This window comes from Eschrichtius robustus, chromosome 8 (genome assembly GCF_028021215.1).
Source record: "Eschrichtius robustus isolate mEscRob2 chromosome 8, mEscRob2.pri, whole genome shotgun sequence".
NCBI lineage: Eukaryota > Metazoa > Chordata > Mammalia > Artiodactyla > Eschrichtiidae > Eschrichtius > Eschrichtius robustus.
In genome coordinates, this window is record NC_090831.1 from 100,354,745 (window position 1) to 100,367,331 (window position 12,587).

At 36.2% G+C, this 12,587-nt stretch overlaps 1 protein-coding gene across 5 annotated transcripts in view; it reads right to left on the reverse strand.

The window, feature by feature from the left end:
* Positions 1–12,587, reverse strand: part of TSPAN12 (tetraspanin 12) — a 65,729-nt gene that overhangs the window by 27,960 nt on the left and 25,182 nt on the right. The gene's annotated exons all lie outside the window — the stretch shown is intronic.

Below are 12,587 nucleotides of genomic sequence, written 5' to 3' on the forward strand. Positions count from 1 at the left end.
AACCTAAACTTCCATCGACAGATAAATGGGTAAAGAAGATGTGACATATGCATACAATAGAACATTAGCCACAAAAAAGAATGAAATAATTACATTTGCAGCAACATGGGTGGACCTAGAGATTATCATACTAAGTGAAGTAAGTCAGAAGTGAAGTATTTGTGTAAAGACAAATATCATACGCTTATATGTGGATTCTAAAAAAGAAACGATACAAATGAACTTATTTGCAAAACAGAACTAGGCTCAGAGACATAGAAAACAAACATATGGTTACCAAAGGGGAAAGGGAGGGAGGGATAAATTAGGAGTTTGGGGTTAAAATATACACACTACTATATATAAAATAGATAACCAACAAGGACCTACTATATAGCACAGGGAACTCTACTCAATATTTTGTAATAACCTATAAGGGAAAAGGATCTGAAAAAGGATAGCTACATATACATATATATGTATAACTGAATCACTTTGCTGTACACCTGAAACTAACACAACATTGTAAATCAGCTATATTTCAATAAAAAATTTTAAAAAGAAAAGTTAAACAAAAAGCACAGTGATACAATGGAAAGAGACTGGGAGCTGCCTCGGACTGGGTGATCCGGAAAGGCCTCCTTATGAAGGTGATCTTGAAGATGACTCAGTAGCGTCGAGGAGAAGGCAAAGCTGATAAGATGTGTGGCAAAGCAATCCAGGAAGAGGAAAGATCAAGACCAAGGCCACCTTGCAGGTGAGCTAGTTAATTTAAGAACCCAGTGGTAACGGAAATGCAGAAGCGGGTGGGATGGGGACAGTGGGTGAAGCACACGACACTGAGAGGTCCAAAGAGCCAGATCTTCGCGGGCCAGAGAAAGGCTTTTGGATTTCATTCTAAGTGTATTCTACGTGAAATTCACTAGCAAGTGACATGGTGTGATGTGCATTATGAAAACATAACTCTGGCTCTTTTGTGGAAAATGACCTGTAGGAAAGCAAGGGTGTGGTCAGTGCAACTAAATAAAAGATTGCTGAATTAGGATGGTAGCAGGCAAATGGGAAAAAATGGACTGATTTAGGATTGTGAGCCATCAAGACTTGAATGTCATTTCTTTGCTCGTAATTTTTGCCAAAGAAGGGAAGGGAAGAATAAAAGAGACAGAAATTTGAGCTGATTTTCTATTACTTCCATGATATATCCCTTCTGATTTAAAAATATAAATTACTGTTATTAGTTTTAATATGCTTCCTTCATATAAAAAATAGAGAATATATAGCTATAAAATCTCTTAGACAAAAACATGCTTAAAAAGTATAATTTGATACAAAAGATAAAGTAATATTCTTTTTTTTTCATTTTTATAATCCTTTTATTATTTAATCTAAATGCGTAGTTACATGAACAAATGTATATTTTTCCATGTATATTTTCGAAAAGTTTTCTGTGAACTACTTTTTTTTTTTTTAACATCTTTATTGGAGTATAATTGCATCACAATGGTGTGTTAGTTCCTGCTTTATAGCAAAGTGAATATCCCTATCCCACCCCTCTAGGTGGTCACAAAGCACCGAGCTGATCCCATTTTACAAGCCCTTTTACTTTCAGCATATGTAGTACTCCTGGTCAGCTTGAGTCTACTCAGATCTCGTTTCCAAGTATCGCCTTACTTTGAAGATTTTAGCCTTAAAATAATTAGAAGAAATTTCGTGAACACGGTACTCCAAGTCAGTTTTTCTCCAAATTCACCTGAATACTTAAGAGATGTCTAGACATGAACACTACTATATCTGCAACTTATGTTACAAAAAAGTCCAAAATGTTCAATAACTATATGCTAGATAAATGTTCTTATCTTTGTTAAGACCCTAGGAAAGAGTGAGACTCCAGAAAAAAAAGTTACACTATGGGATACTTTTGCTTTCTCAGATCTCCAACCTAAATTCTTTTCAAAATTGACTTCTGATTACAATGCAAACCAAAACAGCCTGAAAAGGCAAGATGTCTCTAAACATGAAACATGGACATGGGTGAGAATTATGTGTGCTACTAGTGGAAAAAGGTAGGGCATACCCTGACTTTGCCTTGGGGATAACCATGCAGATTTCTGGATTGACTTTGAATCCTTTTAAATCCCATTTCGGTCACCTCTCTCACTTCTTGCCTGCTGGAGTTACTGACTGGCTTACAATGCCTGTGCTACACCGCAGAAAGGCCCCCGGCACAGGGTAAGTGCCCCGATGTACACAGTACATGCAATACCTGAGTGGCTCTCCAGGCTACTGGATGCAAACAACAGTATAATAACTGCAGGCATGATGTCACCTTGACTTCCTAGAGTGAGCTTTACAATGGACTAGCAAAGCCATAACTTAAGTATCTCCAGGGATGTATACGTAAAGCATGTATATCTAAAACAATTTCTCATTACAAACTCAAAACTGAGATTACCAATCATGGGAGAGAAGGGGTAAGATCCATCTGAGTTGGACACTATTTCAACTGGGGAAATGCATCTTTCAGATTTGATGGTCTTATTTGATACAAGTTCTGCCATGTAAAACAATTCCTCTGTCTTTATTCCACTTATACTCGGGGCACAGATCTATTTGACCTTGATATTGAAAATACAAGTTTCATCAACATCAGAAAACTTTCTTGGAGCAAATTAAATCTAAAATGTAATTGAAATAAAATATTTTTTTACAGATGGTTCTGCAGCTTCCTGGTCAGCTGTCTTTGCTTCGTTGTCACTGTATTAGCCTCTTACATCCAGTCTAAGTCCAAGGAAAACTTTAATTGTCAAATCTATCCTTAATACGAGACACACAGATCAACTGCATTTACGCCTACGTTTTCCTTTTCAGTCAGCTCTGAGTCCTAGTCATCCTCAAGTTCATCACTGCACAGAGAATCACTCAGTCACTAGTTTAAGAGCTGGATCTGAGTGAGGCATCTATAAAACTTGGTGTTAATCCACAGTTTAAATAAAACAAAGCCAGCAAAGAATTAAGCAACAACTCCCGTTGAGCTTTGTTATGGTAGGTAGGGTACATACATATCACATTTCACTACAAAACCATCTGCTGTCTTCAGCATTATTGAAACATGTGTACATCTCTCCCAATGCTGTCAGTATGTGTCTGTCAAGTCCTTACTTGCCCAACACACGTGGTTTGCTGAGATGGTCTGTACCAATCTAGTCTGCAGAGCAACTCACCCCTCTCCTCCATGAGTGCTGTCCTAGAACAGTGGAAAGAGCTCTGAATTTGGAGTCAGCAGACTGAAGTTCAAAGCCAGCTCTGAAACACACTCTGTGATCTCTGGAAAATCATTAAACTACCCTGACTTCAGTTTGCTCATCTGTCTGATGAAGATAAAAATAAAGTCTTCTTCACTGTTATCATCAAGGCTGATTTGACACATGGGAAATTGTTTTGGAAAATTTTAAATTTTGAATTTGTAAAGCATTATACAAATGCAATTCTGAACTAGTTTGTGAAATACAATCCAATATGGACTTGTCCTTTCCTCCTGGATTTGACCTTCATTCACTGCCGTGTGCCGCACTTTCTTCTTCATCGTTTTCCAGTATCTCATCTCTTGTTCTTTACCATTTTACCCTTCTCCTTCCCCTTGTGTGTCAGGGTATCTCTGTCTCCTGTATATCAAGCTTCAGAGGCTTCAGCTTTTAAACCAGTTGGCTGCCTCACGCACAACTCACTGCGCTCACTAACCTGCCAGACCATCGGTTCTGACTGGCAGGGATCTTGTTCGTAAACATTATTTTATTCCCAGTGCCGAAGCAGGACCTGTCACACAGCAGGTATTTAATAAATGTCAGTGGAAATAATGATCAGCTTACCAACTGAAAAAACCAATTTCAGGTTTCCTTGAATTTCTCTGACTAATTTGAGCTCTGAGTTTCTTGTTAACATTTGACTCCCCTTGACTTTGCTTACACATTTCTGTTCTATATTGCCTCTCTGTTTTACTATGTGTCTTTCTGGAGGATTATAGTATGATAGTTCAGTGTGCCTTTAAACATATAAGACAATTTACATAGTTAAAGAAAAGGAACAATATGCAGACTCTCCCCATCTTTCCTGAGCTACTATCAACTGAACATTTTAAATAAATAAAGCCTGAGAAAGTGTGTTTATACAAGGGACTTAGAATGCAATTATTTGCATTAACAAACTATTTTATTTGCTTTAAAAATTATTTGATACAGACTTTCTTAAAATAGCTAAGTTCTTCTACTGTAATTAAACTAAAATTTGTGTTCTATAAGTTTTATCCCTAAACATATGTTCATGAAAAAACTGCATCAAGTAAGGCAAGCTCATAATAAGATATACCCCCAAAATGATGCAATTAATTAGTGATTTTTTTTTCACCAAATCTCTCAAGCTGAGAATAATTACCTTTCAGTTCAAAAATGAGTGTCCTCACTGATTTAGATAATAGAAGATTAGATAAAACACTGTAGGTGAAATTTCTTTGTTGACTTTTTTCAACTATACAAATGGAAGAACATGAGCTTTGAAATAAAATAGACCTGGCTTCAGATTCTGGCTCCTTTACATACCAGTTGGATGACCTTGGGCAAACCACTAAGCCTCAATTTCCTCATCTGTCACATGAGAATGTTAAAATTACCTTGCAGTGTTGCACTAAGGATACAACCAGGTAGAGTGCTGTCCCACGGGAAGCATTACCTAAAGGGTAGCCGCTATTAACCATATCATAGTATCTATTAGAATATAAACTCCATGAGTACAAGAGATATTATGTTTTAAATACTTAACATACTGCCTGGCAAAGAACATGTACTCAGTGAATATTTCTTGAATGGATGCAACTATGACTGGAGGATGGCAGCAAGTAAAACTGTTCATTTCTTCCTAAAGACTGTTAGTGTCACTCACTCTAAAGAGTCATCTAAAGCCACACGTTATTTGGTAAAATCTTTAGTAAAATCCCTGTCCAGTGAGAAAATAGCTGGTATTTTTCAAAAGATCTTTATTAGGAAACTAGGGCAGGAAGGGCGAGGAGGGTGGGAAACCAAATTCTTTTTTAAAAATACTGAAATCAATTCGTCTGTTATTTTAAATAAAGGTTGGCCACAGAACGGCAAGAATGGCATAGCTTAACTAGTCCCTTTGTCCCCTGGATGTATTTGAGGAGGAAGGTAAAGGCATGAAATCCCACCTTCCTATTTAACCCTTGGTGACTTGTAAGTCAATGCATCCTCCAGTAGAAATAAGGGGGATTCATTTCCCGTATTAAAGATTATTTCATCTCGTTATATGTGTACAGACAAAATAATAAAATCTCCAGGAGGTCTTTTCTGAAAGAAACGTTCATTTATAAAAACGAGCTGCTTCCCTGACACCTCCCCCACTCCCGAGGATTTCCCACTAAAGAAAGTAGGTTAAACACACGCCCTTCTCCCTTCTCCCTGTTGAAGCTTCACCAAAACAACAATAAAGGGATCTTTTAAAAGACATAAACCCAGAGATAAAGGAAAAGGAAAAGAAGACAACAGCAAGTATATTTGGGAAGGTACAAAACAAACAGATGAGTAGCAAATTTCTCAGCAGTCCCCCAAGAGCTGAATGCTTAATCAGTAGTGGAGAAAGTAGGGAACAACCTGATTCACATACAGAGCCCCTCCAAATGCGTAGGTGCTGGCAGCCCTGGATACTTGCGGAAGTGGATGAAAGCAGGGCTAAAAAGAGGATGATTTGTTGAAAACTTGTTTAGGAAGAAGTTAGAGCCCTCAGGTCCCCTCCCCTACATTATGTAGCTGGGTACTACCCACCCCTAGCGGTAAAGAAGTTAGGGGGTTATTCTGTGGAAACAGTAAAACAGAGTCTCAGGACTGGGGACACTAGGTATAGTCGAGGATAAAGCAGAATACGGGAAACAGAATTGGAGTTCAAATTTAAACACCTTTTCCGCAAAGGTTCAAAACCAAAATAGCATTGGATTTCTCAATAAAATATTGGAAGCTAGAGGCAGCAGGAGGATGTCTTCAAAATTCTGAGGAAAAAAAATGATTTCCAACCTATAATTCTATAGCCATTAGAATTAACATGGATGGACCTGGAGATTATCTTACTAAGTGAAGTTAAGTCAGACAGAGAAAGACATATGTATGATATCACTCCTATGTGGAATCTAATTTTTAAAAAACGATACAAATGAACTTATTTAGAAAACCGAAACAGACTTGCAGGTATCGAAAACAAGCTTATGGCTACCAAAGGGGAAACACGGGGGGAAGGGATAAATCAGGAGCTTGAGATTAACATACACATATATACACTAATATGTATACAATAGATAACTAATAAGAACCTACTGTATAAAAAATAAATAAAATAAAATTCAAAAATTCATAAAAAGAAAAAAACATACACACACTACTTATATATAAGATAGATAACCAACAAGGACTTACTGTATAGCACAGGGAACTCTACTCAATATTCTGTGATAACATGTATGAGAAAAGAATCTGAAAAAGAATGAATATATGTATATGTAGAACTGAATCACTTTGCTGTACACCTGAAACTAACACAACATTGTAACTCAACTAGACTGCAATAAAATTAAAATTAAAAAAAAAAAGAATTAACCTGTAAGGGTATTTAAAGCCATTTTTAGACATGCGGGCTTTTTAAAAAATGTATTTCCTATGTATGTTTTTCAGGAAACTACTGGAAGATATGCTACCTCAAATGAGAGACTAAACAGAGTAGGACAATGACTTGGATTCCAGGAAACAAGGGATCTAAAACAAAAGGGAGGCAAAGGAAATCTCAGAATGGTAGTAAAGGGGATATCGCATGACGGCTGCAGCTTCAGCAGTCTAGACTGGAGTGGGTCTAGAACGTGCTGAGAGATTTCTTAAAAAAAAAAAAAAGAAATCATCGATAGAATACCCCAAATATTTGAATATATGAAGAGAAAACGTACACCAGGGGAAGTTTAGAGTTGAGTTGATTTAGACAGAAAAACATAGAAAACAAGGAGAGTTATGAATTCCAAAAAAAACAAAAAACAAAAACAAACCCAAAGTATTATTCCAGAAAGAAAAAAGTAAACCTGGTAATTTACCTGGCCCATCTGTGAATAACACTTACATAGTCATGAGCATGTAAACACTGTTCTAACCAAAATGATAATATATCTGTGTGGAGCTGAGACAGGAAGTATGCATGGGGCGGGGCTGGGGGGTGGTACGGCACTGAGGACAGGAAAAGATAGCAGTTCCTCATCTTGCACAGACGTCAGTGGATAGGGCTTAAAACTAAAAGAATGAGAAGAGTTAGATAAATATGTGATTTAGAGATATGGAAGTAAATTCCAAGGGAATCTGCAGAAAACAAAAATTGAAACCAGTTGCCTCTTTCTTAGCAGTGGAAAATGATAAAGGTGGAGGACTACTATTTTTCATAAGAAGTATTTTGGAATTAAATTTACATTTTGCGTATGAAGCACTCTGATAAAAGTAAAAATAAAATTAAAACAAACAGCAGCCCTGCCCCGAAGACTCGACAATCAAGAGAAAGACGCTGGTAGCTGGAGGATTTTATATGTTTTACACGGAAAAGGTTATTCAAAAAGGCTGAAAATTATAAGTAGCCCAATTACACTTCATGGTTATTGGGAGTAAAGGAGGGGGGTGGCAATTGGAAACTTATACTCAGGTGTTGTCATCCTTTTGCTAAATGTACCTTCACTAGCTGAAAATAGGGATGCCGTAACAAAATACAAAAAGTTTATACTTAAATGTGATTTACAGACCCGCCCCCCGCCCCGCCCCCCGCGAGGTCTCTTTCACTAGACCCTATTTGGAAATTTGAATGTCTCCTGCAATATTGCTCATAAAACCACACATGCAGTCTGCTCAAATCAATGTGAGCTGGATTATTTTCCAACTTGGAGAATTCACTTCAGTCACAAAATTTTGAAGTTTAGAACTCTATGTTATGGGCAATTTCGTTCAAGAAGGGAGGCTTGGATTTAGTTTATTTGCTCAAGAAACACACGTTAGTATATATAATCAAGTATTGTGAGTATACAAAATTAAAAGTATATAAAAAGTATGTAAAAAATCAAGTATTCTTATAGGTATATATGTGTATGTGTAAATGTATGTATGTGTGTTTATTATGTCAAAGATATATATACATTGTATAAGTTATTCCTCAAAACATATTACAAAAATATCATTAGCTGTATTTTTGAAAAGAGAAAATGGAGCTAGGTACATTGAGAGGCAACAGAACACTAAGTTTTTCAGAGCACAGTTCCTGGAGCCAAGCATCCTGGCTTCAGATCCCAGCTCTACCACTTCGTAGTTGGGCAAATCACTTAACCTTTCTGTGTCTCCGCCTCCTCATCTATAAAGTGGAGATAACAATCGTGGCAACCTTTTAGTATAGTTGGGAGAATTTAATGAGCCAATACATGTAAAGCACATACAATAGTGGCTGGCACATAGTACATATTATATCACGGATGTTGGCAGTGGTGTTAGCAATACCTCACAATCCATCATCTATAGACCCCCCCCCCCACTACTGAACACAAATGCACACAAGTACATGTTCACATGGGTATTTACAAAACCTTTCTTGTCTTTGAATTAAAACACCTACAGTCCCATCTTTGACCTTTTCCAGTAGGAAAAAAAAAAAAAAAAAGGCTACCAGTAATATCAAAATTTTAAGGATGGCAAAAAAATTCCTTTTTCCCTCCTCCAAATAATGCCTAATTAAAGGCACAAATGCTGCTTTGACTACTATATCAAATTCCTTGACACTTTATCTCAATAATTCCACCTCTTTTTATGTTTTGAGCTTACATTAAGTCAGTCAGATCAGCTTCTTTTAAAGTTAATAGCAAAATTAACTTTTGTTTTTATTCATATTTTACAATTTTTATAATGAAATATAATGTCATATAGCCAATGAGTGCTTAACAGTTCACTAAATTGAACTTTCATAAAAACACTAATAAGTGAAATTATTACTTATGTACTGTTAATAATTGATTTAATAAAATTTCAAAGAAAGTAATATTTGTTTTGTACAAAATATTTCAAATAATTTTCACTTTGGGGAAAATAGGTTTATTTTAAATTTTTCCTTTCTAGCTTCTATCAATCTAATGAAAAGAAGAAAGCAATCTGCCCTAACAAAGCCAATCAATTTATTGAGAATATTAAACTTTATAAGCAGTTGAGAAACATAGGAAAAGATACTTTCAATTACGAAGAGCTTTTTAATAGGAACTATGTTCTATTGATATAAAACTTATCCTCATCATATCCAGCTTTATGGATAGAGGACTCTGACATATATACCATCTAAAGGAAACAAAAAATCCTATATCCAACCTACGATAAATAGACAAAACAGTTATTCTCCAAGCTGTTTTCCTGTATAAATGCCAACTGGAAAAGAATTTTTACATTAAAACAAAATTGTAATGTCTTCCATGAAACACTTATATATATAAGTTTCTCTGTGCAAGCAAAGCAGATAATAAACCACATATCACAGTACCTCCTCAGAGAGAATGTATTTCACTGGGTGAGAAGTAAAAAGTATAAACACTGTAAAAGTTATTTTAATCTGCTAGTCTCTTAATTCATAGCTAAAAACTCAGATTGTTTTTTCATAAGTAACATTCAACATAATTTAAAGCCACAAAAGTCAGATTTGCTTATCTTGGAACATTAATACAACCTGAGACTCACCTCTCCACAAATAAAAACTATTTCAAAATATAACATACTTTACTGGACATTTGAATATTTTACAAACATGGTGCCTTTTGACTCCTACCTACATGCTACATAACCAACTCTTTTAATAAACAAAGAGTTTGATGAAAGGCCTGCATTCACTAAATGATAAATGATAAACTCCAGTCTCTACCCTGTCAAATGCTAAACTCTGCAAGCTTTCAGTGCTAAGTATCTCTATGTCAGTTGTTTATTTTTCCTTTCCCAGTGATTGGAGGTTTAAAAATATTATATTACTTAAAGTTAGTAAATAAGAGAATTCCAGTGCAAAATATTTGTACAAGATAATGGAACGGCTGACATTCTATTAAGAATCCACCGGGACTAAACTACTAACAGTCCAAGAGCACTTGTGCTTAGAACACACACCCACACAAAGCCTCTGTTTTAGCCAAGTCTCAAAACGATGTCATAGCAGACACAGGCTTGGTACTTTCTGAAGGCCAATTATTCACCATGTTCTGTGTGTCTTTACAAAATTTTCCAAGAAAAGGCAGCATTAAATTTCCTTTCTTTTAAGAATTATAAATGAGATGAGTACAGTCTAATTTAGAAAAAGCTAGAACTATAAACCAGTTTTTGAAGAAACAAAGTCTTGTCATTCCTGAGCCCATGCAGGAAGGTGAGCTAAAGTAAGAAAGTATCGGTATGCTGTGGTCCTTTGTTCATGCTTACCTTTGAATAAATACATAGAAGACTCTTTGTAATGATGTATCTTCATTTACTCCCCTTTTCCATTTTATTTACACTGGTAATTTGCTGAGCTAGTTTCTCTATCAAAGATGTTGGTGAAGTTCAGGTTAATAAGCATTTGCTTCACACGCTGTTCAAACTCTGAGACAGAGAAATGTATTATGCCAAAATCAGAGGGACTTAGCCAGGGGCTACGGGTTCTCGGGGTCAGTGATGTATATCGTGATAGGTAACACATTAAGGGTGAGGCAATAAAGCAACTGGACACGCTAGACAGGTCACCATGTATATAGCTTCTGTTGCTTTGTAAGCCAGGTCAGCTAAAGTCTGCATGCTCGGCCCCATTGCAAAAGATTTACAGGGTGTTTCTGGTCTCGGAAGAGGTTGTCTCTATGTATTACTGGGCTATTCCTCAGAATGCAAGACAGGAGTCCCCATCACCAGAACCTGGGCAGGAAAGTACAGAGGAAGTATCCTAAGCAACACAGTCAAAGAACACCAGACTCAATTCTGATCCAACTCATGCCTCTCAGATGCAAAGGTGGCCAGATACCTCACAAACACAAGAGGAGCGTGAGTTCATTACCACCAGTGTCTTTAGGACAACATCATTTACAAGACAACAGGTTAGGAAATTGGAAATTTTAAAGGATTTTATTAGGTAGAAAGGGAATTCATACTTCAATATCTGCAATAACTTTTGAATCATTCTATAACTATATTTGTGAAAGTATCTTCTAAATCACTTTCTTTTGTTTTACCTTTATTTTCAGACAAGATATACATTTTAACTTACCTTTGTACATTCTCCAGAAAAACCTCAAACCTATTTGTTAAAAGAGTATTAAAGGGAAATGTTTCCATTAAATTTTATAAATCCACGAATATAAATATTTATTATAAGTGAAGAGGTTTATTCTTTTTTTTTTCTTCTTGATAAATCTATTCAAGCAAAAGCACTTTCTTCCTGAACCAAAAATACGTATTTTCTTTTTTAAAATAATAAAGTAGAAGAACACAAGCCGATCCACAGTCATGCTTAATGTTCAGGGAAAGAAAACCATATGTGAATAATGATAAAATCACTAAATTGTCACCAAAGTTGCCCAAACATCAGTAATTCAGTCTAATTGGTAGAAGGAACAATTTGAATTAAATAGCATGAATTACAGATCAGTTTTAAAGAAATGCATGTTTGTTACAACAAATATTTTAGCTATAAGAATATTGAAAAGTAGAGATCCTTAAAGACCTGCTTTTATAAACAGATTAATGATGATTTGAAAGGAGCATATCCATTATCTGTAGGTAAGTGCTTCTAACATGCTTAAAAAGTTTGTTCTCAAACAAGTTAAGCAGTTCTACAACAATCCTCTGCTACTAGTCAATTGTTTATGGAACGTTTTTTTCCCCTGAGTCTGGGAAATTGTGGCAGCATTCCAAAGAACTACTGTTCTAACCATTCCACAAGAGCCCTTGGCTGGCTGGTCTCCCTAAGGGCATCCTAGCCCCACACCCAGTTTCCTGGTGCCTACTTTAGCTTACTAACTATAATTTTGCTATTAAACCTGAATTAAACACATCCAGATTAATAAAATTTTGTTTACAATGTACATCTGGGAAAAAAATTCTAAAGCATTAGCTAGACTGCCCTACCTGAAAACCTTTATTCCTTCATCAGTAAAGGCACATTGTTAGAATAAAATACGTCTTCCATTCTCTCTTCCATCATTAAAAAGGGTTCTCTAAACGTGAAGCCCCCTTAGCCCAGAGTGGCAGGACCAGGTAGCTATCTTCTCCCAGGTAAATGAGAAAAAGGCCCAGAAGAAAGCAAGAACAGACACTGCTTCCTGGGTTATGTAGCAAAAGAGCATATCACATCACTCTGCAGCTCCCAAAACTTCACACTGCAGAGTATGTGCACAAGATATATTCAAGACATCTCCATAATTTGGCCCTAGGTCACACAGCCAAGTCTCAGCCTTGCAAGCTTGGCACACATCTATCCAATGACCTACACATGCCCTTTGCCAAGCACTCCATGAGCTTCTGAGTCTTATCACAACTGCTCCCTCCACTAGCCTT